This window comes from Lepisosteus oculatus, chromosome 14 (genome assembly GCF_040954835.1).
Source record: "Lepisosteus oculatus isolate fLepOcu1 chromosome 14, fLepOcu1.hap2, whole genome shotgun sequence".
Classification (NCBI taxonomy): domain Eukaryota; kingdom Metazoa; phylum Chordata; class Actinopteri; order Semionotiformes; family Lepisosteidae; genus Lepisosteus; species Lepisosteus oculatus.
The window spans coordinates 16,490,099-16,516,441 of record NC_090709.1 but is presented as its reverse complement, the minus strand read 5'-3'; the positions used below and the strand labels follow the sequence as shown (position 1 = coordinate 16,516,441).

General features: G+C 39.8%; 2 long non-coding RNA genes, 1 other non-coding gene and 2 pseudogenes across 3 annotated transcripts; 3 read left to right on the top strand and 2 right to left on the bottom strand.

The window, feature by feature from the left end:
* LOC138242774 (zinc finger and SCAN domain-containing protein 2-like) overlaps positions 1-26,343 on the top strand; it is a 587,776-nt pseudogene that overhangs the window by 430,592 nt on the left and 130,841 nt on the right.
* Positions 2,966-12,258, top strand: LOC138242939 (uncharacterized). Its single transcript, XR_011191818.1, has 3 exons — positions 2,966-3,103; positions 6,691-6,840; positions 12,164-12,258. It is a non-coding gene; the product is annotated as an uncharacterized lncRNA (long non-coding RNA).
* Positions 7,110-7,181, bottom strand: trnaa-ugc (transfer RNA alanine (anticodon UGC)). The gene has a single exon. It is a non-coding gene; the product is annotated as a tRNA-Ala (tRNA).
* Positions 17,110-17,755, top strand: LOC138242927 (uncharacterized). Its single transcript, XR_011191804.1, has 3 exons — positions 17,110-17,248; positions 17,347-17,557; positions 17,643-17,755. It is a non-coding gene; the product is annotated as an uncharacterized lncRNA (long non-coding RNA).
* LOC138243334 (uncharacterized) lies at positions 21,774-22,440 on the bottom strand (annotated as a pseudogene).

Here is a 26,343-nt window from a genome sequence, read left to right as displayed (position 1 = left end):
CAGTGTGAGGGCACAGCTCACATCCTCTTCCTTATTATTATAGGTAGTAGGAGCAGCAGTAGGAGCAGCAGTAAAATATTAGTAGTAGCAGTAGTATCAGTGGTAGAAGCAGTTGTGGTAGCAGTAGTAGTATTAGCAGTTATGCTGTATTTAAACTGTCCTGTTCAATATAGCAGAGGTCTTGTGTTACAGCTTCACCATAATAGCTGCAGCAGCAGGAGCCACAGAGCAGGAGTCAGTTTCAAATTAGAAAGAGCAACAAAATTATTAAAAAAAAGTTCAGTCCTTGTTAATACAGCGGTGATTTAAGGCAGAGCTGTACTGGAGCCTCAGGTCAGACCCTGCAGTGAGTCTGTGGTTTGTGCTCCTCCGAGCTCTTCCAGCACAGGAAACCAGGCTGTACTGTGAGGCTGTGGGTGTCAGTGTGATGAGGCAGCTGAGAGCTGAGCTGTACAGAGAGACACACAGGGAGCCCAGTGTTCAGAGCTCCAGTGCTTCACAGGGAGACACAGGAGAGCCCAGTGTTCAGAGCTCTAGTGTTGCACAGGGAGACACAGGAGAGTCCAGTGTTCAGAGCTCTACAGGGTGACAGGTCCTCTCCCCACACAGCTCTCTCAGTGTGTCTCTCAGGGCTGAAAAGGAGGGGCTGTTCCTGTCAGAATGGAGGCTGACTCTCAGAGCTCCAGTGTCAGTATGAGCAGAAGCCCTCAGACCTGACTGCTGCCAGAGCCTCTGAGCCTGAGTGTCCATGAGCACTGAGCTCCTCAGCAGCTGAGAAAAGCCTCCTGTCTCTTGTGGTCACAGTGTGGTTGAACACCTGCACTGTCTTCCTGCTCCTTCTCTTCTCTCTCCCCTTTCCTGTCTCTCACGCTGTGTGTGCTCTTATCTGTCCATCTCTCTCTCCTCTTCTCTCACTCTGACAGTCTGTGCAGAGTATCTGAAGGGGATGTAACATTGCTTGGCAAAGGAAAAGACTTCTCAGAGGCAGAATAAAAAAAAGTATCTCCTCTCAGTCAGATTCACAGCTCAGACTCACACACAGAGCTCTGGGTCCCTCAGTACTTTACCCAAACTCCTCCCTCCTGAACAGACAGAAGCTCATCTCCATCCTTCTCTTTATCCCGATAATTCAGAACCAGAGAACATTGAGACAATCAGTGCTGCTACATGAATAATATCAGACAGAACAGACTGGACTCAGGTCACATCTCCCCCTTTTCTCCTTCCTCACAGCCTTTTAGAGACAGAAGTGTTTGACTGAAAATTGAGCAATATGTGATTATCTCTTATTATTATTTTTTTACTGATTTAATGAATAGCAGTATTGCTACTCTTAAAAGTGTAATATGATTATCAGCAGAAGCAGACCGATTGTCTTGTCTACAATAGTGACCAGTTGACCAGTCTGTACCTCTGAGCAGTGGGACTCACACAGAAGACCTGTCTGTGTGTGATTCCACACCAGCCCTGGGATACAGCGTCTCCCACACGTCTCTCACGGAGAGTCTTATAAATATACAGTTAAACAGAGTCTGATAACAGTTATACAGTTAATTAAATCATCAAACTGGCTGAGGAACTGAGAGCTTGAGTGGAAATAAAACCAGGAGATGCTCTTCAACCTCCAGGATAAGGAGTCTGATCCTCCTGGATTCTGTTCTGTGGAGATTCGTGTAAAACGCTTAAAACCGCTCATTACAGGGACTTGTGGCCTTTCTCTTCTGCTCTACGGGAGTATGCTATACAACGCATTAGTCTGTGAAGTAAACTATTTTTTTTGTTTCATAAATTGTATTCCTCGGTTTGTCGCTCTCCATTTCCAGCTGTTATGAGTCGCCTTTATTTTTGGATATGTTATATGTGTAAGAAAAGCCCCCCGGGCTCCGGACAGGAGTCTCCTCCAGCGGAGACGCGCTCTGCTCTGTCAGAAAGAGCGCTGTGACGTCACAGACAGCAGCCAGAGCGCCGGGATCAGAGAGCGAGACCGCGGGAGGCGCGCAGAGCGCACGGAGGAGACTTATTGATCACTTATCTATCGACAACCAATTAATTCAACTGAAGAACCGTAGAATAATTGATTAACTTCACTGATTGGTGAGTACTGACCCTGTTTTAAATATCTAGAAAACAGTCAATACAGCCTCTATCGATCAATTACAATAGCGCCTTTAGTGTTAATAATGTTCAATCAGAAATTAAAGAATTATTATTCAAATGATTGTTTAGGAATTGTATGCTAGAGCTTAAAAATTATATTCCAAGTTGATAAATTCTTAAAAACTGTATTCCAAGTTGATAAATTTGTGTAAGTAAAAGCTGAAATGCATTTTTCCACTGTTTACAAATCATAAGTATGGTAACCACGGCGACAGGCGCCAAGTCACTGTGCACTGCTAGGTGTCTCGCCTTCGTCACAAAGAGCGGTGTGACGTCACGGATAGCAACTAATACTAATATTGTCTTCATGTTAATATTAGTGTAAGTACAATCGGTAGTTTTAACATTAATGCTAGTGTTCATGTGAATATTAATGATGATAGTGCTACTGATTGTTTTAATACTAGTTTTCCTGTTAATATTAATGATAATTATATAGATAAGGTTAGATTTTTACACTAGTAGTCATGTTAGTTTTAGTGATAGCATTACTGTTATTATTAGTATTATAAGTGTAGTAGTATTTTGTGTCAGTGTTAGTGATGATGATAGTGTAAGTCTTAGTGATAGTGTTACTGTTGCGATATAATTGGTATTTGTATTAGTGTTATTTATAGTGTATTTGTAGTTATGAGCGTATGTGTTTGTGAGTGTGTGGTGTTTGTGAGGAGTGTGTGGTGTCTGTCAGTGTGTGAATTTGTGTTTGTGAGTGTGTGGATGTGTGTCTATAAGTATTCGTAGTGTCTATGTGTGTGTCTGTGAGTCTGTGTAGTGTCTGTGTGTGAGTGTTTGGATGTGTGTCTGTCAGTGTGTGTGAGTGTGTGTGTAGGTGGACTTGTGCTCCACTGGTGTGTCTAACAGAAGTGATCCATCAACAGGTGTTGAGGTCCAGAGCTGTTTGCGAATGGAACCACTTTCTAGAGTCCAGACCCACATCCACAGATCTGTGAGTGCCCTGTTTTTATCACTATTACTAGTAATGACAGCAGTAGTAGTAGCAGGAGTATTAGTATCAGAATTAGTATTAGAATCTGATGTCATGGTGGTAGTAGTAGTAACAGTAGTAGTATTAGCAGCAGAAGCAGTAACAACAGTGGCAGTTGGATTATCCAGGCAGTTACTTCAGAAACTAAGGTTTTACAAATTTATACTCTACTTTTCTATGCATGTTTTGTAAAGTGCCTTGATGCTCTGGATTAATTAAATTAAATTAAATTAATTTTTATATAGCCTTTCACAATAACTAGGTTGCCCCATGGCGCTTAACAAAGGAAGTGACTGTACAGTGGATATAAAAAGTCTACACACCTTTATTGAAATTGCAGGTTTTTGTGATGTTAACCCAGAAATCAAGATAAATCATGTCAGATGTCTTTCCATCCTTAATGTGACCTTGCAACCAACAAAATTCAAGAGAAAAATTTTGGAAAAATAATTGAAACTAATAAACCTACAACACCCTGGTGAACCCCCCCAACCAATACTTTGTGGAAGATCCTTTTGCATTTATTACAGCAGTAAGTGTTTGTGAATAAGTCTCCATGAGCTTTGCACACCTGGACTTTGCAATTTACGCTGTAGACAAGCAAATATGTTGAAGGAAGAAACTCAGTTTAGTGAACTACTGGTGAATTCAGCACAGCTTTTGTCATTGCTTGTCAGGTTGGCTGAGTGGTCTAAGGTGTCAGACTTGAGAACTGATGTCTTCCATCTTGGTTGGGTGTTCTGGTCTCTGAATGGAAACAGGGGATTAAATCCCACTCTAACAGCTACTTTTTTTATTTTTTGTGCATTGTTCCTGTCTTATTGTGATGACAATGACAATAGGAGGAAAACAGAGAAACCGCTTTTCAAGAACATGATGGGCAGGAAAATGCTTCGTCAATACTTAAATGTGATTAGCAGAAAGGAACTTTTAGATGGGCTCCGATTTCTGCCTTAAGAACTTTTTGAGCTGTCTGTAAGTGAAGAAAGATTTCCGGTAAGGTATGCATTCAAAAGTCAAAGACCGAAATATAAAAGCAGCAACACTGATTTGTGAGTGTTCTGTACTGTTAAAATCCACGGGTTTCCATGCTTCTTGGATTTCTTAGCCCAAGAAATGATTCCTGTTTCATTTTCTATTCACAAGCTCGATTTCCATCACGCTCCTCAAACCTCAAAACCGAATAACAAACGCTAATCAAAGTTGCACAAGGGCTACACTACTTTGCCCCGTCTAAATACCATTATGTGAAATTAAGAAACAGCAGTATTTTGACAAAGTGCGGTCTTCAAACAGTAAACGCTCAAGTGTTTCTATTTACTTGTGAGCAGACCAACCTTGATTTAGGAAAGCCTTTGCTCGCCCCTTGCTTTAACAACGATATCTGAATCGAGCCCCAAAGTGGTAAGAAAGCTGAATTACACAAAGCACATAAGACATTGGGTTGTCACTGTACGCTATCACGTCTTGCTTGCACTGTCCTACTAAAAGAATAGAGGGATCAGAAAGGACACAAACAAACCTTGAATCCACAATTCTGAACTTAAGGGTCACCAGCTCTACCGACTGCACCTCTCTTGCTCCTCTACTACAACAGTAATATTACTAACGTTGGTTGAACATGGTATAGTAGGCTGACAGCTGAAACACATGGCTCACAACCAGTGACAGTATCATCATCAGATATCGCTACAGCATATTGGTTTGGGAGCAGGAGTAAATATCCCATGGAAACATGTATGCCTCCATTAACATTGTATAGTAGGTGGACTTTTGGGCTATGAGGGTTCAAACCCTGTCCGTGCTTCTTCATTCTACACCACATTTCTTTATCTAAGTCTTCAAATTACTTGGCAAAACATTGGTTCTTGTTACTCTTTCTCTTAAGCGGAAGATTGGTAGTTCAAGCCCACCTAGAGGAGCACGTCTTGTGATTCCCATGTAAGCATAATATCTGCTCAAACTCGATTATTGTTCTCAGTGACACTTAAAACATCTTGATATTTGCAAGAAATGCAAATATTGTGCACGTTTAAAGCTACAAGAAGTAAGCAATTTAGTTCTTAAGTGAATATGATCTGGAATGCTCAATAATGACCAACATCAGCAGCTTCCAAGAAATTAATTTGAATTTCATACTCATCTTGCATTCTCAGCTATAATACTTCAGAATTACAGTGCAGATTTGGTGGAGAACTTCGCAAGCATTATTAGGTTTGGACTGTACAATTGTATTTTAATATCTTGGTATATGTACCTTCATTTTAATATACATGTAACCATAAATGCTGTTAAGTATATTGTACTTTTGTTGTATTTTTTAAAACATTTTACCTGAGGACGCAAGGGGACTGTTATATCTTGTGATACATGCAAGACATCTGTAAAAGAAAGTGACATTTTAATAAAATTGGTGATTAAAAGAAAACCACAACTTATTGATATTATTCCTCGATATCGAAGATCAATTGAAGGATTTGAAGAAACTATCAAAGAAACAACAGCAATACCAGATGATTTGGGTTTTGAACCAATGATTACACCTCAATAATCAATTCGTCCTCAAAAAAAGAAGAGACAGGCATGTTTTGAGCCTCATAATTCTGAATCCACAAGAAACGTGTTTTGGGTGTACTTATAACTTCCATCGAAGAGAGATCTCATCAGTTGCATGCAATTGAAACTTTCGACTTTTTGGATGGTATTAAAAATATTTTTTAAAAAGAAAATAAACAATTTTCCAACAAAGATCTCACGAAGGATTGCCAGGATCTATTCTTAGCGTTTGGTAGTGATAACACTGCTGATATTGATGGAGTAGAAACGTACGATGCATTGACAGCTTTTCTGAACCGAGAAGTCCTAGAATGCCACCTATAAAAGAGTTAGGATTCATACCAAGAAATACTTTTTGTTTTCCACCCAGAAGGCTGCTATTGCATTACATATCTTGTGAACATTACCAGTTTTGGTAGCTTTTGGGCGCGATTTTCCAAAACCAAAACTAATACAATTATTTAAGATGCACCATGTCCAAAAATTGTAAATTGAGACTAGTATTACTACAGAAAAAAATATTTAACTGAAATATTAATAAGACTATGTAAGTATAAAAAGTAGAACAATTCAATTCATATAACTTATTTTTTATTCTTATTAGAAATGGGCTCACACACCGGAAGACACTAACGTTTATCTTCGTTAGAGTGTGTGAATAACAGTTTAACCCAAAATGTTTGTAATTATGATTTTGTTCAAATTCAATAAATCACCTATCAACAATAAGAAATTATTAAGAAAGTAGAACATTATTTTATTTCATAAACTATAAAACATGAAGAGAGTTTACAGGTCATATCCTTCGCTTTTTCTTAACTTAAGCGTTCAGGATCCAAGCCCGTGTGCGGATGGTTGTGTTTCTTGAATCTCTTGTTATCATCAAAAGTTGTTGTTTAGTCCTTCAGTACTTTCTCGAGTTGTACCATGGAAATTTTATACGATTAATACTTTTCATGCTCTTTTGCATTTTCATTCACATACGGAAAAAGATCAAAGTCTCCTTATGGCTGTGCTCCACATCTACACGAGAGCACCTGTAACAGTACAGGACACGGAGTGAGGAATTCGCGCAGCTTTCAGTTTAGTGCGGAGCCCAGAGGGAGGACTCACTCGCTGAATGATCTCTCAAGAAATCCCGGGTGAGATTTAACAGGTGATTTCTTCAACAGCCACGACAAGTGTGGAGACGTTCTCTGGATTTCCTGAATATGACGTTAAATTAGTTCAAATCATTTGTTGTAGTTAACAGAACTAAATGCTTTGGAGGTACATTTAAAACAGCAGAGCAACACTGTAGCACTTCGTGTGTGACTGAACTTAATTGTGTAAACCTGGCTCTCTATGAACACCGACAAAGAGTTCTCACTCAACAGAAGATTGCGATGTGAGCACAATAATATAAAGCACGTGGAGATGCCAGGGATTGAACCCAGGACCTCATACATGCAAAGCATGCACTCTACCACTGAGCTACATCCCCAATGGTGTGTGCTCATGGAGAATGCCTGTAAATTCATGGGAATGAAGAAATAAGGAAGGAAAAATAATCGCATTGAAGCTTCCAGAGACTGGGCAAAAACGAATCAGTTATTTTTATATCCAGTCACACGGGCGACGGTGGTTAATTCCTCGACGGGGGAGTGCTTTTTTACCTCCTTACTCTACTGTCTTTCAATTCTGTTTTCTTTGAAAGCTTTTTGCATCTTTTAAGTGCTCTCGGTTAAACTACGCATAGAACAACAGCAGTACTGATGATTTTCATGGACCGATGCACACTTCTTCTGTACAACTCCAGTGATAAAGCCCTGTCTGTAAATATTGTAGAAGAACGAAAAAGGGCGAAACAATGCTCCAACCACAGGAATGGTAACAGGAAGGATCGTGGTCTTATTTAAATATGTCATTTTGAGATGCCTTGTCAACGCAGACAGGCATTAGAGCTGAACAAATAATTTATAGTGGTGGTTGTAAACATGGAACATGTTATTTCTATACTAGGAAGAAAGGAGCAGACTCTTAAACTCTTTAACTCTTAAGTTAAAAGAGACAAAAACGACACCTAATCACAGCTAACATTAATTAAAATGACATCACAACAAAAGAGCAGAGCCTTGAGTGAATCAAATTCATTTTCATTGAATGTCTGTGTCTTCATCACTTTGACCGGGGTAAAGTTAGCTTGAAGTTCGAAAACGGTTTTGGCACGCCTGTAGCGTTTTTATAAAACAATTGCTTTGTATATACAATTGCTCTGTGTATAAAGTACAGATGCAGCGATTCAAAGTGCGCGGTACAGACACGAACCGGAGGTAATTGGCTACGGCGTCGCGCATCGTGACGCAAGATGACGCGGGGTACCGCGGTATGTGATTGGTTGACCGACAGGGGCACTCGTGGTCCGTTGGTCTGTTGTAGAAAGATTTACAGTAAACGTCTTTACTGTGCCCGTTGTAGTATTGAATATTCATATGGAATTTTACCACTGAAGGGAAATCTTAGTAGTTGAGCATAAAAAGAATAGGAGCATATTGCAACGCGTGTGAAGGCCATAAACGATATGAATTTTGGAACATAAACATACAGTATATGGCTGGTCTCGGTACTTTAAAGAAAACATACACGAAACATGGTTTCATTATGACCAGAATCGGTCTTGAGATATTTTTAACTTGATCTACAGTATTTGAGAGGTATGTCTTGACACCGATACTACATAAATACTGCTCACGTATATGTTTCTAGGTTTATATTATGCATTTCATACAGTCAAATTACTATTGAGCAACTGATAAGAAGCGCGAAACTGTATGCCCAGGGCATTTTAGTTTTCGTTTTGTTTTAATTCAGTGCAGTGGATTGATTAGAGATATCAAGTACATACAAGTCATTTTTTAAATGTTGTAGTTCGTCTTGTAAAAATGTTACGAGTACATCATCTGTCAACAATTACACAGGTTCTGTTTCCATATTGCGGATTTTGGTTACGTAATATTATTTTCTAATTTCACGTTGTGAATATATGATTTGGGCAAACAGAGCCGCAAAGAAGTACATTATGGGTTGTTGGTTTTTTTTGCAGTTTTATCTAGAACAAGCGATGCTTAAACCTTTGTCTGATTCTTGTGAAACTATCCACACAACAGGTACCTAGGAGTTGACTTCAGTGATGTCACTGATGGGATGTTTCTAAAAATCCATCCTCTGTAAAACGTCTTCTCTAGTTGTCCTGCATATGTATTCGCTAATGAAGCTGTGTGTTCTGAGCCTGGTTCTCTACATTTCTGTATGAACCAGCTTAGAGGGCTAAAGACAGCTTGTGTTTAAATTGAGTGTAAGGTAATTTATGCTTCTAAAGTCATGGTCAGCATTTATTATTGTACTGTGCTGTAAACTTGTTCTGTGCCTAATTACATTATTTTATAGCTTTATCAAATCTGTACATTGTCTGTCGATAATGTTTCTGTAGTGCTTTTTCAGCTCTCAGCATGTGACCGTGCTGGTGGCGCTGTGGGTTAGGTTCTTGACTCCCATGTCACATGGTCTGTGATTGAATTTGTCCCTGTTGTTAAGTGTTAATGTGTTGTTAAGTGTGAATTTGTACCTGTTTCCCTGAGGTCTGGCTTTTTTTCTGGAAAACCATAACTCTGGTCTTGTCCAGATTGACTGTCGGCGCCCAGGTCTGACAGTGCTGCTCCAGCAGTGCCAGGTTCTGGTGCAGCCTCTGTTCTGTGAGCGACAGTGGGACCAGGTCGTCTGCAAAGAGCAGGAACTCGATTTCCATAATTAATGCAGATCAGTAAATCAAGGGACAAAACAACTATTGCACCCGGGTCCTCAATGGGCTTTGACGTGCTAATGCGTTGGTTTAACAGTCCGGGTGTGGCAAGCCTCTAATGTCTCCCGACTTCGGCAAAAGGCACCTGCCTTTCATTGGAAGACAATGAACATTCTAGCCGTACATGTGAATATAGCATAAATCCAGAGGGTCCAGAGGCAAAAGTGCCTTGCCTTGCAATCTCCGGGAAACCATTAGTAGCATGGTGAATCGGAGATTCTCAACCCTTACTTCGTGCGACTGGAAAAGAATTTGTGATCAGATCAACGAAATGCTTCGTAGAAGGAGGCGCTCTTTTCCTCTAGTCTAACAGTCTGTCCACAAACAAAACATTCCTGTTAGACAAGAGGAATTGAAAAAAAAAACAATTACTTTTGTCAATGGAAACCGGTGTGTGCGTCTCTCTCTGCTGGATGTCCCTCTCACTCTCTGCTGAATGAATAAAAGCATTTTATTAAAAACGCGTTTGCGTTTGTCTGGTATTTACTTTGGTCCCTTTTAACTGTTTTTCCATCTACTGTATTGCTTTGAGATGCCACTTTTAAAGGTGATATATAAAATAAAGTTTTTTATTATTGTTATAGAGAAACATGATCAGATTTTCCCTGGTTCAGAAAAAAAGATCTAAAGTGCTACACCTAACTTTCTTAATTCGATGTATTTAAAGCAGTGAACTACTGTAGGTGTAACATAACATTCAGAAATACAATCGAGAATAGTTTTGTGGTGTTTGTTTAGATGAAACGTTCCTAAAACGTATAACGTAACAAAATTAAAGACGATTAAAATCTGAAATCTTTCCACTTGTACTGTATGTCATCGGAAAGTTTCTGCTTTGTGTAAGGATGGTATCAAAAAGTAATCTTAAGTGGTGAGAAAGCTGTGCTCAATGTATTTAAGGGACTTAAAAGTAAAAGGAGATGCTTTATATTGCTTGACTAATTTTAAAAACTAAGTTATAAATGCAGATGCTCCCTCAGTGCCGCGCCTGGTGTAAATATCAAAATATACATTCGTACCGGGCAGAGGCCGAAGAGCGCCCTGCTGGGGTGCGCGGGGAAGAGCAGGACAGGAGTGAAAGTGGTCAGGGCGGGGTTTAGGAAGGCGTACAGTCTGGGCAGGTATAGATAACACTTTTCTAAAAGGTATTTGAAAAATAAAAACGATTACAATCTAATCCTTCCACGTTTGATCCCAAAATCACAAGAAAAATAAATCTAAACGCTGAAAGTTTATTAAGATACTTAGAAGACAAAGATACTGTATCAATTTATGTTGCATTAGTCTGATTATGATTAAAAAAACACATATAATTAAACACGCGCTTGCGATTTAAATCAAAACACAATTTAAATCAATATAAATGTTTATATTGTAACGCATACTGTCCAGCCTCCATTTCTCTATAAAAATTTACTCTATTACACACACACACACAATAGAAGCAGGAAGCAGAAGCAGGGACCGTTGTCAGAAGGGAAGAAGGTGACTATTCATTGTTATCAAAAATGACTTAGAATCGATCATGTTGTGATATTTTGAAATATAAAAGTCAATTGATTGTCCATAATATTGCTATTCTATTTTTTCGAAGAAATGTTTGTTAAAAGAAAAGTCCATCACCAGCTGGATTTGAACACACAACCTGTGAGTCGGTAATCGGGCACGTAGATCGGTGGGCTACAAGGGAAGTCACATGAAGAGGGAGGCGAAACAGCCCTACACAGCCCTGTCGCAGTACACGAATATAATCATATCGTTATTAATTTCTTGAGATACGCGATTCCATATTATATTCCCTTTTAATCAAATTCTAAAAGTATGCTTGCTGACTCCGGTATCACGTTAGTTAAAGACTTCGATGCTTAAAATGTTTAGGGAGAAATGGAATACTGGTGTGTATTTTTTCTTTAAAGTACCGAGACCAGCCATATACTGTATGTTTAAGTTCCAAAATTAATATCGTTTATGGCCTTCACACGCGTTACAGTATGCTCCTATTCTTTTTATGCTCAGGCACTAAGATTTCCCTTCAGTGGTAAAATTCCATATAAATATTCAATACTTAAACAGGCACAGTTAAGACATTAAATATACATATACATACTGTATACAGTACAGTTTGCATACGGTAATATGTTTATGTTCCTAAATCAATCTCTTTTATGAGCATGTGAAAGGCATGGTGAATCGATTTTCAAAAATTACTGTACTTTGCATGATTGGAAACAAATGCGTGATTGCGAAATGCTGTGGTGTTACTTTTACAAAGACGGTCAATGAAAAAAAGAATGTGGACCAGGGCAATACTTTGTTTACAGCTTGTCCAAGGTCATTCATTATTAATACTATTAGTAATATCTTCGTTACAGACTTTGATGGTGACAACTCAAACATGAGAGGTTGAGCTTTATTAGCTCCACCTTGCGGAAATTCCGGATACTATTATTTTACTTGCGGTATTATAGGAGAATTTAAGGTAATTCGCGGTAGACTGCGTAAAGCGCACCGCAAAATAATGCGGTATCGCCCACGCATTTTGAATGGCTGCATCTGTATGCTACAAGTACTTGAATCTCCCTAAACACAACTCATTGAAATATCATTACTTATTTTGCTTTGTCTAGTTTCAGTGTGACAGGTGTGAAAACTGGTTGTAAGAATTGTGCCTCTCAACAGAAGAATTTAAAAGGCCAAGAATGAAGACACCTGATTATGTACATTTCACAATACCTGTAGTGCTGAATAGTTTAGGTATGTATACTATCACCATGGAATGTTTTGTGAGCAAGAAACGTAGTGCTACAGCAGATTTGAAAAATACAAAAATTGATTTTGGAAGTGTTTCAATATAATGCGTTTGGAAGTTAATCTTCACACTCTGTATTTTTCAGTGTATTCTACTACTGTAATCAAGCAATTAAAAATGAAACCCCTAACAGTTATTGATAATCACTTTTTATTCCTTATTGCATGTTTGCACAACCATCATTAAGCTAGAAATATGACGCATCATGTATGTGTAATTTTTGTCCAATAATATTGAAACAAACGTGGGGGAAGATGTTAGGGATAATATTAAAGAATGATTTCACAACCAGAAATGTCTAGATTTTCAAAGCAAATAGCTGCAAAAAAAAACTCCAAAAAGCACTCTGTAGCACAGAGACGGAGCACCAGAATATTGCATGTTACAGATATGAATTTAAAAACCTAATTCCAATACCATTTTATGTGAGATTTGAAAAATTCTACAGATGGTTTTCAGTTGAACATTAAACAGTTTAAACTATCCGGGTCCTTTATGTAGGCCTCTCAGCTGGAGGATTTGCATAAGACTGTGCTTCATTTAAAACATTTTCAAAACCTAACTACCTAAAAACAAATTAAGACAGCATTTTCCTGCATTCCTCTTCACAATACTATACTGACTGAACCAGGTTCAAAACAGAACAAGGAGAAGCTCTTCAGCCAAAGAGCTGTGGGGATATGGAACAAACTATCCAGACATGTTGTTGAAGCCAATACCCTGGTTTCTTTCAAGAGGAACCTCTTATGTTTTTGCATTCTAGGCACCACTAATAAGTGAACACCCACCCTACACTGCAGAGCATTGTATATATGCAATGTTTCTTATCCCTTTCTACAGAATAACTCTCCTCTGAAACACAGGTAACTACTGGTTTCAATATGCCTAACATGGAGAGTACTGTCCTTTCCATAATCATTGACTTAAAGAACTGATGGAGTCACAGATCTTTCCTAAAAATACAAATCACATACAACACTAGAGTTAAACAGTGAATATAATTTCAAAACTTGGTCAATTGTTTCTGCAATTTAGTCAGAAATCACAGGTCATGTACTGCTATCCCCAAAGTTAGCAAGCAAAAGATCTTCGATACGGACACAGGGCATCTTGCACCCAGATCTGAACTGGAAAGGGAGGTCGATTCCATTTGGTCAGAGCTTGTTCAGATAATTTTGTTTCCAGGTTATTGATGCGGAACTTACAATACAAGTAGAGCAGCACAACAGGAAAGTGCCAAAAAAAAGACTTTTCACAGACCAATCTGGGATGGTAACCAATGTTGAACGGAAAAAAAAAATTGTCAACTTGTTTAATAAGTCTTGGGATTTTGGATATGAAGTTTTACTTTATAGATCGATATGAGCCATTCAGAGAAGGAAAAAAAAAACTCAATCATCTTCTACAGAAAAAGCCCAATAACACCCCTACCAGCTCAACCAATCCCAACCTTGTCATTACTATACCCTCTGACCTTTTCCTTTCACAGGATGAGCGATCTCTTCTTAGCAAAGGCCTCAGTTTTGTTCCAGTCCCCAAGAAGCTGGACACCCAGCAAACCCAAGTTGACCTCAACCGTTTTTACCACGGGATTCAGCTCAAAGCTCATTTTGCTGACGGCTCCTCCTCTCCGGTAGAGGACAATAACCCAGTCACTGATGCCATTAACAATATCAATCCTAAACAGAGCTCTTGGACTCCAACTGGCCTCTCTGTCTCTCTACCACTCCTGCCTCCTCCCCTCTCCCAGCTTTTGTTCTTCTTTGCTAGAGTTGACAACGCATGCTACTTGTATGGTCACCCTCCATTCTGTCGGCCACAAACCAAACATGTCAAACAGACAGGATACCTTCCAACAAGGAACCAGGATCATCTACAAAATGATCCAAACAGTCTACCATTTACAAAACAGCATTTTTTTGGACGGGAGAACAGAGAACCCGCCAGCCTGTGACGGAAGACAGAGGAACTCAAGCACCTCATAAAACCTCTCAAGCCAGCCAAACTCACATATTTGAAGCTGGTAAGCAATGCCAAAAATGGGCTTCACACCACACTGCAGATCCTCGAAGAGCACTACGAGGAAAATCTGTAATGACAACTAGAGGATCTTGAGCTTCCCCGCTGGGAGAAAGCTTTCACGCTTGCTTCCAACTGATCAAAGAAACATCATGGGAGGAAATTACAGAAGGACACCTTTGGACCTTACCCAAGCTATCAGTACTGGGTTAGGGAAGGACACTCAGGCAGACCAATTATCACAGTAGTTCTTAAAGTCTACAATGGCTTCTACTGGAAAGACTGCAACCAAGACCAAGTAGAGTTAAGTTGTTTTATAAAGTCATTATTTTAGATCAAGGTATAATTCTGATAACAAAAATACAATAAACAATACAGTGAAGCTATTGGAGAGAAAATTAAGGCTCAGTTAAGAAACTGGAACAGTCTTGACTTGTTTCTTTACACAAAAGTTATTTATTTTCAAAAGAGACCCATGAGGATTCTTCTGGTGTGCAAGACCTGCCTGAAGACATTTGACCAGTTTCCTCTTCTCCTAAAGATGGTGTGTATGAAATGAGCCTCAGCAGAGGAGATCAGCGAGGTCTCACTCCATGCCAGGAAGGACTTGTTGAATCACCTGAGGAATGGGCAAGTTGGGGATTAATTAATAATAATTGCTTACACTTATATAGCACTTTTCTGGACACTCCACTCAAAGCGCTTTGCAGGTAATGGGGACTCCCCTCCACCACCAATGTGCAGCATCCACCTGGATGATGCGACGACAGCCATAGTGCGCCAGAACGCTCACCACACATCAGCTATCAGTGGGGAGGAGAGCAGAGCCAATTCATAGATGGGGATTATTAGGAGACCATGATTGGTAAGGGCCAATTGGAAATTTGGCCAGGACACCGGGGTTACACCAATACTCTTTTCGAGAAACACCCTGGGATTCTTAATGACCACAGAGAGTCAGGACCTCGGTTTTACGTCTCATCCGAAGGACGGGGATTGCAAGAGCATAGAGCTCATGTCTGGTGAGGATGTGAGACTGGCAGAGTCAGGGCTGTTTTATGGGCTGTTTTATGTGGAATCCTGAAGACAAATCATCAAGGTGAGATATTTATAATTTATAAGGGTTCTTCTGTTTCTTTTTTAAATTTACCATTATGTAAAGGTATGTTAAAATAATAAACCCGTGTTCCAGATGCCCTGAGTAAGAGGCTGCTGTCCAGAATACTTCTATTCTAGTTTGTCTTACAGGTATATAATGTTTAAATGTGTATCTTATATTCCTACTGGCCCCCAGTAGTTAAAAGTCATCAGCAGGCTCTCAGGAAGACAGTGGCCCAGGCTGGACTGGATAGATAGCACTTCCTGGATGCTCCTCTCCTGGCTGCGTTTAAATAGGACCTTACTAAGGATCTGCGAGTGGCAGATTGCGCTCAGGAGGTATTTGTTTTTTAAAGGCATTTACAATTGATCAGTGGTATTTCCATAGCACATGTTTTTACCCCTTAGCTTAAAATTCACCCATGTGAAATGTCAGCCATAAACATTATGACTTTAAATTTTTCAGGTAGAAAATGTTTCCAGATCCCCGTTTCTTTATGGATCGATCTGAATATTCCTTAAACTTTGTAAAGGGCATAACCAAAACACAATTATTGTAACCAAATGAAGACCACTGGACTGTCTCACCAAACCATTGCTAATTATATCAAGAACATAAACCGTTTTCTGTGCTACATCCTGGATGCAATCAATGTAAAAGTAGATGATCCCAGCTTGGCTAACCTCATCATCAACTTCAAAAGTATCCTAAAGGATATTCAGAAGAAAAACAGTAAGAATGTCGCCAAGAGATTACCAGAATACAAAAAAAAGATGTTGATAGCATTACTTTCTCCCACAGATATAAGCAGATGCAGAGTCCAGAACCAGAGTTTTTATTTTCTTGCTATTACAGGTTGAGGAATGGATGCAAAGAAAGTGTTGTTTCAACAAGTGGGCAAAAAAATGGTAATAACTGCTGTTAACCAGCACAATACCTCATCACAGCAGCTGACTTCCTTTGCATTGAGTGACGAGGAACATTAATATACGCCTCCACCTGATTCAGGGTTGTAGTGGAACTGGAACCATCCTGGAAAGCAGTGGGCGCAAAGCACAGTATCGCCCATAATGTGACACCAGTCCATCACAGAACTTGCAACCTCACACCACGGCCAATGTCCATAAAAGCCAATTAAAATCCATGTTAATACAGAACAAAAGACCTCCACCTGCATAGTTCCCCAACATGTACAGTATTTAAGAAAATCTGGAATGCACCTTAATTGCATTTTATTTGTGTTTTATCAGATGTTTCACCTTTACTTCACTAAACTACGCTGTAATGCCCAAGTCAGCAGCTGTGAAAGGAGACAGAAGTTTTTCAGTTAATCTGAGGGAGAGACAATTCACAGTCCTTCCAACGATTTGAGAAGACTGCATGAAAAGTAAGCATAATAATATTACTTTAATTTCTGTGGGCTGGAAACATTCACACATGCTTGCTTGTTTGTTTTGTAGATGCAACCTGCCATTCATTACCAGCCAGGAGGGCAATTGAGATAGCAGCAAAAAATGTAACCGATGCACAGAAGAGCATTTGTGGCAGATTACTTATCCCTTTCCAATGTGCCTGCAGAGAAACATTATAGAATACTGACTCATGCCAACATCTGTTCAGCAATCAAAGTAATTGAAGGCTTTGCAGGAGAAGGAGTTTAGTAAGCATCATCGCAATCTTAAAATAAGTATCTCACAAAACAACGATCATTCATTTATTTTTTTTGAATGTCAGGTCAAGCAATCAATCATCCGACTCTGGACAAGAATGCACACCTGCTGTGGAGTAAGTTTGAATACAGTACACCTCTTCAGTTATTTTTTGACATTGTGTTACACAGACCTGTGATATTTTATTTAAAATTTTTATAACATTGGATCAAGGCCAAGATCCACTACAGCAGCTGCATGATTCACACGTCCGAAGACAGATGATGCTATAGGCTTCCAGCAGCTGATACAGGCATTTCCAGCATCGTTAGACGGGCAGCTTCCAAAAAAGAAGGAGCATCTAAGACTGACTGGAAGTCACAGGCAACACTGTTATGACAGGTCGAGATCAGAACAGAGGACGTGAGACTGCAGACCATTAATGGTCAGTTTACAAATCAATTATTTTCAACAACAAACACTAAGTTTGGAATATATTCTGAGGATTTATATTGTGGTTTTCCTTCCAGACCATCATATTATCAGGTTACCAAAGAAGGCCAGGTAACCCGCTATGTTCAAAAGATAGGCTGGTCAGCCAATGCATCAACAGTGTCTGAAGTGCTTGAGAAGTGGAAGCCCAACACAGGACTGCCACCAAATGACAAGCAAATTACAAAGATAGTAAAGCATCAAACCAAGAGAGGCCTGAGCATCACTGACAATCCTGTGAAGGGGAAGAAGGTTGTGTCTTCCAGGCGTTTCCAGAAGGGAGAGGTGGTGTGTGGTTAGCATGACGAGGTCACAAAGACAACTGCTGAAGCCCTAATTAATGGCAAAGATGACAGAAGGAGAGATGAGATGTCTTATTTTCAGATGAACGCGCACAAAAACTGTGAATTGATGCTCATGAAGAACACTGTGCCTGCCTCCCTGATAAGGAGGCAATTTTAAGATGGATAAAGAGAAAAGACAACGTAAGGGCTGTAAGAGAGTCATTTATAATCAACGAACAGCCTGTCATAATTCTGTCTCTGACAAAAAGGGACATTGTTGAGGGAGAAGAGCTCCTCTTTGATTACAGCTTTTCCAGGAAATAATTTCAAGGAAAAGGACAAGCTCTGGAGTGGTTGGTTCACTGACCATTTCCAAAAAAGAAACTTAGTAAGTATATTAAAGTGCATATTTTGAAGATATTCATTTTCTTGTACCTTGGAATTAATGTAAAAATGATATTCATGTTAATGTCTTGAAAATAGCATTTCTCATTCTCATCAGCAAGGATATAAAGAAGGGATATGGGACTGCCCAAAAGATACATGATTTTCAGAAGAGTATAGAAGGCAGATAACTATCCCACTCAATTGTTACCGCAAAGAAATGCCACAGTGTAAACAAAAAGGTGAACCATTCTTGAAATTTATTGACAGAATCTGAATAGCACAGCATTCCCAGACCAGGCACTGGAGTTTCCCGTAGCGTTAGATGGGTAGTCTCTTGGTAAGAGAGAGATCGACAGAGTACTGGACTTCATGAACGACACTTTTCCAATTCATCGAGAACAGAGCCCACAAGATCTAGAGTCTAGAGAACAATTTCTTACAATATTAGTGGTAGTTTCTGAATAGGTTAAGGACAACATAGTTGTAGAGCTATCTTGCAACTTCTTAAAAGTTGTAAAAGTGATTACCATATTGCCAGTGGTTTATATTTAAAACCTAAAGATTTTAAATTGAATCTTTCTTAAACAAAGGACATTTTTCACAGGAACAGCAGCCTAAATCAGTTGATGACTGTAAATATGACAAGCTTCTGATAAATTGTAAAGTACAAAAGTTGTTTTGCTCTGGTTTTGTCTTCAACATAATCATATTGGTAGGCATGTTATTTTTATAGCAGCCGCCTGCCATTCACCACCAGCCAGGATGCCACGAGGTACATGAGATGACCCAGAAGTACTTAATGATGCAGAGAAGAGCATATGGGGGAAAAAAAAGATGACAAGAAATATCCATTAACGTGCATCTAGAAGCCAGAAGATGGGTGGTCAGCAGAGTGGACAATGGAGGTTGAATTCAAGTTTTAACAGTGGTTCTCTATGTTTGGCTTCAACACAAATCATATTAAGGAACAAGTAATAGGTTTATTCCATGCTGAAAAAAAGAAGAGAACACAACGTTTCTGCCGTGGAGCCTTCTTCAGGTGTGCCCAAACCTGAAGAAGGCTCCATGGCCAAAACGTTGTGTTCTCTTTCTTCTTTTTTTTCAGCATGGAATAAACCTATTACATGTTCCTTTGCAGCCTACGCATGCTGACGCAGCTACCCACCTGAACTACAAATCATATTAATATGCTCACATTATTTATTTGTACAACGTGCCCAATATTCAATACAGGCCACGCTCCCAGGAGTACACACCACACATTTAGAACGCAGGTAGCTGAAGTGTGGCGGACCACAGGGAAAGAACTCTTGCCCACACGGATGTCTCTGCTCTGAAAACCACTGGATAAAGGTATCTGACGGTCTGTTCTCAGCTGTTGATTTTGTGAAAAATATTGACTATAAAAGATTGAAGTGTCACCATTCAATGAAGTTCAGACATAAGTATTATGTTGAGAAGCTAGATCTGTTCTACTAATAGCTGTAGTACCTTAATATTGTACTGTTTGCTCTGGTTTTCAGACATCAGTCCAAGATCATTGGTGGGTTAATTGATTTCTGGTAAAATTGGCCCCACGTGTGAGTGTGTGTTTACATTTCTATCTGGCATCCTCAAAAGATGGTTTTGTTTCCTTTTCTTAAATGCTCTTGAATACTAGAGTTTATTTGGCATGATACAATTGTGATAAATGCTTTTTCTTTGTGAATAGTCTTATTTTAATCTACATAATGTCAATGAGTTAGTACCTTAAAGAACAAGCAGTAAAAAAAAAAATGACATTTCAGGTTTATTAGCTAAAGTTTTTATAAGTGAACTGAGATCCCTTTACAGTGCAGAGACCCATCTTTAATATGCTGCGTGTGCTCATAATGGACTTGAAATTCATTTTTGTCACAATGTAAAGGTGTAATAAATAGATAATATACTCTATTTATCAAGACGTGACTATTTTAATTCCATACTTCCATTGACTGCTTTGGAATACATTCCTTACAATTTTCCTAAATTATCATTGTCCCACAGTGAAGACCTGGGTGACATAACAGGGGTCAGGGCTGTGTTGACTGGAGGTTTGTGTAGACTGGCCATTGTCTATGTGAGATTGTGGGATCACTGGGGGTCCCCCCCTCCCAACACCTGTAACATTGTCAAGTGGAGTAATTACCTACAAAAGCTCAAGTTTCCTCCATTGGGGTCACTATTTGTCACATTCTGGCTGAACAAGAGACAAGATAAACCTCTCACTGTCATTGACAGAGCAGTCTAGGAGAGATGAAATAGATCACACAAGAATGGCAGTTCTGCCTAGCTGTTGTGTCACTGACCGACTCACCCACACATTGAGAAGAGACCACTGGCTTCTGTGCAGAAAGCAGAACAATTCATTTTAACTGGTCAATCAGATCTAATGAGTTTTATTGTCCTTGACAAGACTGGACATTTTACATCTAACTTCCTCCAGCCCCCCTTGTGGAAATCACAGCCAGTTACTGTTCATGAGCTCCTGACCGCACTTGTTCCCAGTGGAACAAGCCTGGAGCAGCAGAATGTTACCTGCTGTTGTAAAACAAGGCATCCCTTGGGAATAAAAACTGTCCCTCTAGTCTGGTTGGGATCTTCTGTATTTTCCCCATAATTCCAGGGCTTCTCAGCTGAGTGATCAGAAGCTGAACTCCAAAATACTGAATTTCACATTGGGGTACAACAGACCCTGGTGGGAGAATAGGCAGGAGAGGGACGGTTGTGCTCCTGAACTAGTCCCCTCCTCTCCTACTCTCATATTTGCATCACAGTCTATAAACTCCAGCCCTATTGCTTTTCTTCCAGTTCATTTTTTTAAAAACAGCTCATGAATTATATATACTCTTCTGAAGTATCAAGAAAGCACTCTTATCTTTATTTCACATACAGTATACAGCAGACTGCTTGACAAAAAAAATAAAATAATAGCGCTATTCCCGACGGTCTAGCACAGTAACCACAACTCCAATAACTTTAACTAGAGGAAGAAAACCCAGCTTCTGCTCAAAAGGAAATTAAATTTTAAGGTTTTTATTCATACACAAGCAATACCAATTTACACTATTAAGTTCTACATAAAATTAAATAAGATACAAAAGCAAAGAATAAAAACACTAGACAGTTTTTGTGCAAGGTAAGAAGCATCACAAAAAAAAGTTTCCAACATGATCTGCTGAAACATGACTTGTGATCCATCACCATTTGATTGCAACATGCTTGGGCCATAATGTCAACTTCCAGACCCTCTCAGTCTCTTTCTCCCCAAATCTTCTCCGGTGGATCAAAATGTAGTCTCTCAAATAAGACACAGCCTTCTGTATCACTGACAGAGGCAGAGTTTTTTTCATTCTATATACCAATGTAGATCTAGTCTTCCATAAAGCTTCCCTTAGGCAACAGATGACCTGCCAGGCTTTGCTTTCTTCCAATTTCGATAGCTTCTCAAGTCCATATCCATAGAGCACTACCTGGGGGTCACTTATACCGCAAGCCAGAAAGCACCTTATCCAGCTGTTGGTAAAACTTCATGTGCAATCTTGTTGGTAAAACTTCATGTGCAATCAACCAGCACATGTCTCTGTGTCTGTTCAACAAAACCGTGTGGCCAACCCTTTTCCAAACATGGCTGGGATCCCCAGCCACGAGGCCACGAATTTGACATACTGCACCTCTACCCTGCACAACAAGTTCCAACCTTCTTGCACTTGTCAACACATCCAGTGCCTCATTTTCCAAATTCCATTCCCTTAAATTTCTTTATGATAAAATATGAATATGGGAGGTTAATAGCAACAGGTGCTGTTAAAGGGACCTCTAAAACTTTCAGTGTCCTTAAATAAAAACCACACAAAAACCGAGACAAAGGATACTTTCCCCCTGTTCCCTACCGCTAAAGACAAATGTAATGATACATATTTGTACATTAGGAAAGTGAACAGTTCAGGCATGCCTTTTCCCACCCATTTCCACCTTTTTTTTCTACAACCACCCTCTTTACTCTCTCCCATTTCGACCTCCAGAAAAAATAAAAAATAGCCCTCTTCAAAACCAATAAAACAGACCTTGATGGCATAAAAACAGCACTGACAAACAACAGTAATGGTAAAATTACAGTCTTGACAACTAAAACCTTGCCTTCCATTGCAAAACTGGGTTGTCACCTCCAAGCTATTTCTGACTCCCTTATAATCTGTACAAAAAACATTTACATCGTCCATGTATAGTACAGTTCTCACCTCTTGGGCCCCACTCCCAGGGATTTTAATGCCTTCAATCCCATTCTCCATTCTTAAGGCTTGTGCCAGTGGTTCTATGCAGCAAACAAAAAGGAGTGGGGATAACGGACAGCCTTGGCGAACACCGCAACTCACATTAACCACATTTGACATGCTTCCATTAATCATTATTCTACTTCCTATACCCTTATATAATAACCTTACCCAAGTGAGGAACCTGGTTGAAAGCCCCATCTTTTGTAGTACTCTAAACATATACTCATGAGAGACACGATCGTAAGCTTTCTCAAAATCCAAGTTTAAGACCGCTAATCCAATATTCCTCTCTCTCGCATAACCTATGGTACGCTAATCAGTATCAGGCTGTCCGTGATCCTCTTCCCTGCCACACCACAAGCTTGATCTGGATGAATGACTTCACTCAGGACAGAGTTTAATCGAAGCGTTAAACACTTGGAAAGCAGTTTAAGATCACAATTCAATAAAGTTATCGGTCGCCAATTTGCCAGGTCTGTGCGATCATTCTTTTTGAATAGTAAGATCAGAACTTCTGTCTTAAAGCTGTCCAGCAGTTTCCAGCAGCACCAAAACTCAAATTCTTTAAAAATGGTTAAGAGATCCAATGCTAAAATATCCCAAAAGGCCCTGTAAAACTCAATGGGTAGACCATCCAACCCTGGAGTTTTACCCATTTTGAAGGTCTTCAAACTTTCCATTAACTCTTCTACAGAAAGGCCTTTTGATAAAACGGTATCATCTTTTACACTCTTTGGAATGACTTGCACAAATTTTTCTAACAAATCCTTAGACACTTGTTTCTTTCCAAACAACTCCCCATAGAAATCCTCAGCTACAGTCAACATGTCTTCCATACAAGTTTACAAAACCCCCTCTCTTCCCTTCAATGCTGACATTAGTCCCCTCCCTGCAACCCTTTTCTTGAAAAGAAATCTTGTACATTTTTCACCTTCTTCAAGCTCTTTCACTTTGAAACATGATTTTTTTTATCTTTTCTCTAGAGAGATTTTAAAGCTCATTCTTTAATTCTTTGATTTCCTCACTGAAGTCCCACCCCTCTTCTAATAACTTAACATACCTCTGCAATCTCTTTTGTAATCCATTTTCAACCCTTCGTATCCTAGCCTGTTTTCTCCTCCCCATCTCTATGAAGAATGCTTTTGTATGCTCCTTCACCTCCTCCCACCACTGTGCTCTTGTACCAAACAGGTCATACATAGACTGCCATTCCTTATATCTTTCCCTGAACCTGCTACTCACTTCCTCATCCTCCAGAAGTGAAATATTCAGCTTCCACACACCCTTCCCCACAGTAACAACCGTTGGAATAGCAAGTGTGCATGACAGTAAACAATGGTCAGAGAAAAAAACAGGGGTTAAGCCTGCAGTTGTGCAAGTAAAATCACGTATCAAAACAAAATCTATACGTGAGGCTTGGGTCCCATTAGACTTGTGCCATGTGAAACCTGCCCTCCCCTGACTATGAAGTTTGAGGGCATCTTTCAGTTTAAAATCTTTACATACCATTTGTAATAATATTGATGATTTATCAAATTGGACCTGTCTCTCACCCCTCATTCTGCCTTCTCTTTCTAAAAGGCAATTACAATCCCCAGCTAAAACCAGTGGTTCCCATCCCAATAAATACTCTCAATTCCTGAATTAGGACATATCTGTCACGTGGGCAACTCGGACAATACACATTTAAAATTCTAAATTTGACATTCATGAAACCCAGATACACCACCAGTGCTCTCCCTGGTTTCAATATAAGGCACCGACGTACCTCTACCATCTTATTTTTAATTAAAACCGCTATACCATCAGATTTATTCTCATTGGACCCACTCCAAATTGATGGGCCCAATGTCCACAGTTCTTCCATATCCTTATATCTGTTTTTAAAAGGTAATCCACACTCCTGTAACAACATAATATCAGCATTTACCTTACTCACAAATGATAGTATAGTCCTTGCCCTTAACTTGGACCGAATGCTTCTCACATTTATGGACACAATGTTCAGAGCCATACTTAAAGTTAGAACAGGGAAGACTAAAAGCTCTGGCTAGAATCATTCAGTCTGTGACACCTACTATACAGGCCTTTTTCCTTTTTCCATTTGCTCTCCTTGCCTCCTCCTCCACCACCCCCACCATCAATAGGATGGTTCTCCACCTGCCCTCCTTGAGTCTCTAGTTCTAAAGCTGGATCAGTAGGATTGGAGAGAACTAATCCCATGGGAGAACCTGCCATCTGAGGACTCTGAAAATGATCTTCCCTCAGTTTTTCCCGCTCAGAGTTAGATCACTTCCTAAATCAGATATCTCAGCAGACCTTTTAGACTGCACCCTCTGTTCTGTACATTCCATTTGAGCGCTTTTTAGTCTCCACGGGTGGCAGACGATCAGGAGAGATGCTACCAATCAATTCAGAGTCCACCTCACTTTCCACATTATTATCATTCTCTTCTACTTCAGCCTTATCTCCTTCACTCCATTCTGAATCCTCGCTCTCTTTTCCACTACTTTCTTCAACATCAACCACATCCAGTTCCTGATCCAGAACCACTGCTCCAGCCCTAAATACCTCTTCAAACTCTTCCTGTTTTTGCATCGGTCTTCCCAGTTTTGTTCTATTTGCAAAGGAATTTGGACAGTCTTTAAACACATGACCTTCACACTCACAGAGATTGCATTTCCTCACGCTTGTACATTCAGTATATGCATGTCCAATTTCCTTGCACTTACCACACACCACCTTTGTACAGGCATCCACAAAGTGACCCAGCTCCCCACACCTCCTGCACAGTTTTGGCTGCCCTTGGTAGAACACAAGGCCTCTATTTTCACCTCATCCAATCAAAGAAGGAATGTGTTTAAATCCACCATAACCATTTTTTGTCTTCATGCAACAAAATAGGTACTCTCCATGCACAGTTCCAGACCCCATCATCATCCAAGACTTTCTGAGGCTCACCTTTCACTAAACAATACTTAGACAACCATGTCACAATATCTTCCATCATCACCATCTCATTTAACATACGAACAATCAAACATTCTAATCAAACCCACATCTTTTTCTCTTTTATTTTTCTCCAAAATTCTTCCAATAACTTTGCCGATTTGAAACTAAAGTCATAACCAATTCCCTTCGGCAAAGTAATTAAGCAATTGACATCTAATGCCTTAACCTTTAACTCTTTCTTTAACACCTTCCTTGAAAAGTCCAACCGTGAGATATCACCCGAGTGAGCCGAGCCCTCACCACTCTTATACACCAAACGCGTGCAAAAGTAACAGCGCATGCCGACCCTACAGGCCGCCATGGCCGTTACAAATGTATCAGAAGCAAACAAAAACCAAACCTAAACCTCTTCTATACACCAAACCCCATTCCCTTAATCTTATACTCGTACACAAACTCTACTCTCAACTTCTGGGCTTTAACCCTATAATTCTCCAACACTGGCTGGAGACTCTGTGTATCCGGGCTCAGCGGTTATATAGGACAGGACTCGGCGAGCTGCAGGTGAAACTCATTGCTCTGCGCTCCCCGTGCGGAATGCGCGTCTCCTCCCTCCTGACTCGTCACACCGCCTTCATACTCTATAGCGGGGAAAAAAACTCCCCTCTACTGTCTTCATACACCCCTCTTAAATCACAGAAACACTGAAACTCCGAGGCGTTTCTGTGAGTCAGTACCGGGTTTTTCTGTTCGAGGTTACAAGCAGAAACAATAAAAGCGTTGAAAGCAGGAAGTTATTTCTGCTCGTAGGCAATAACGTA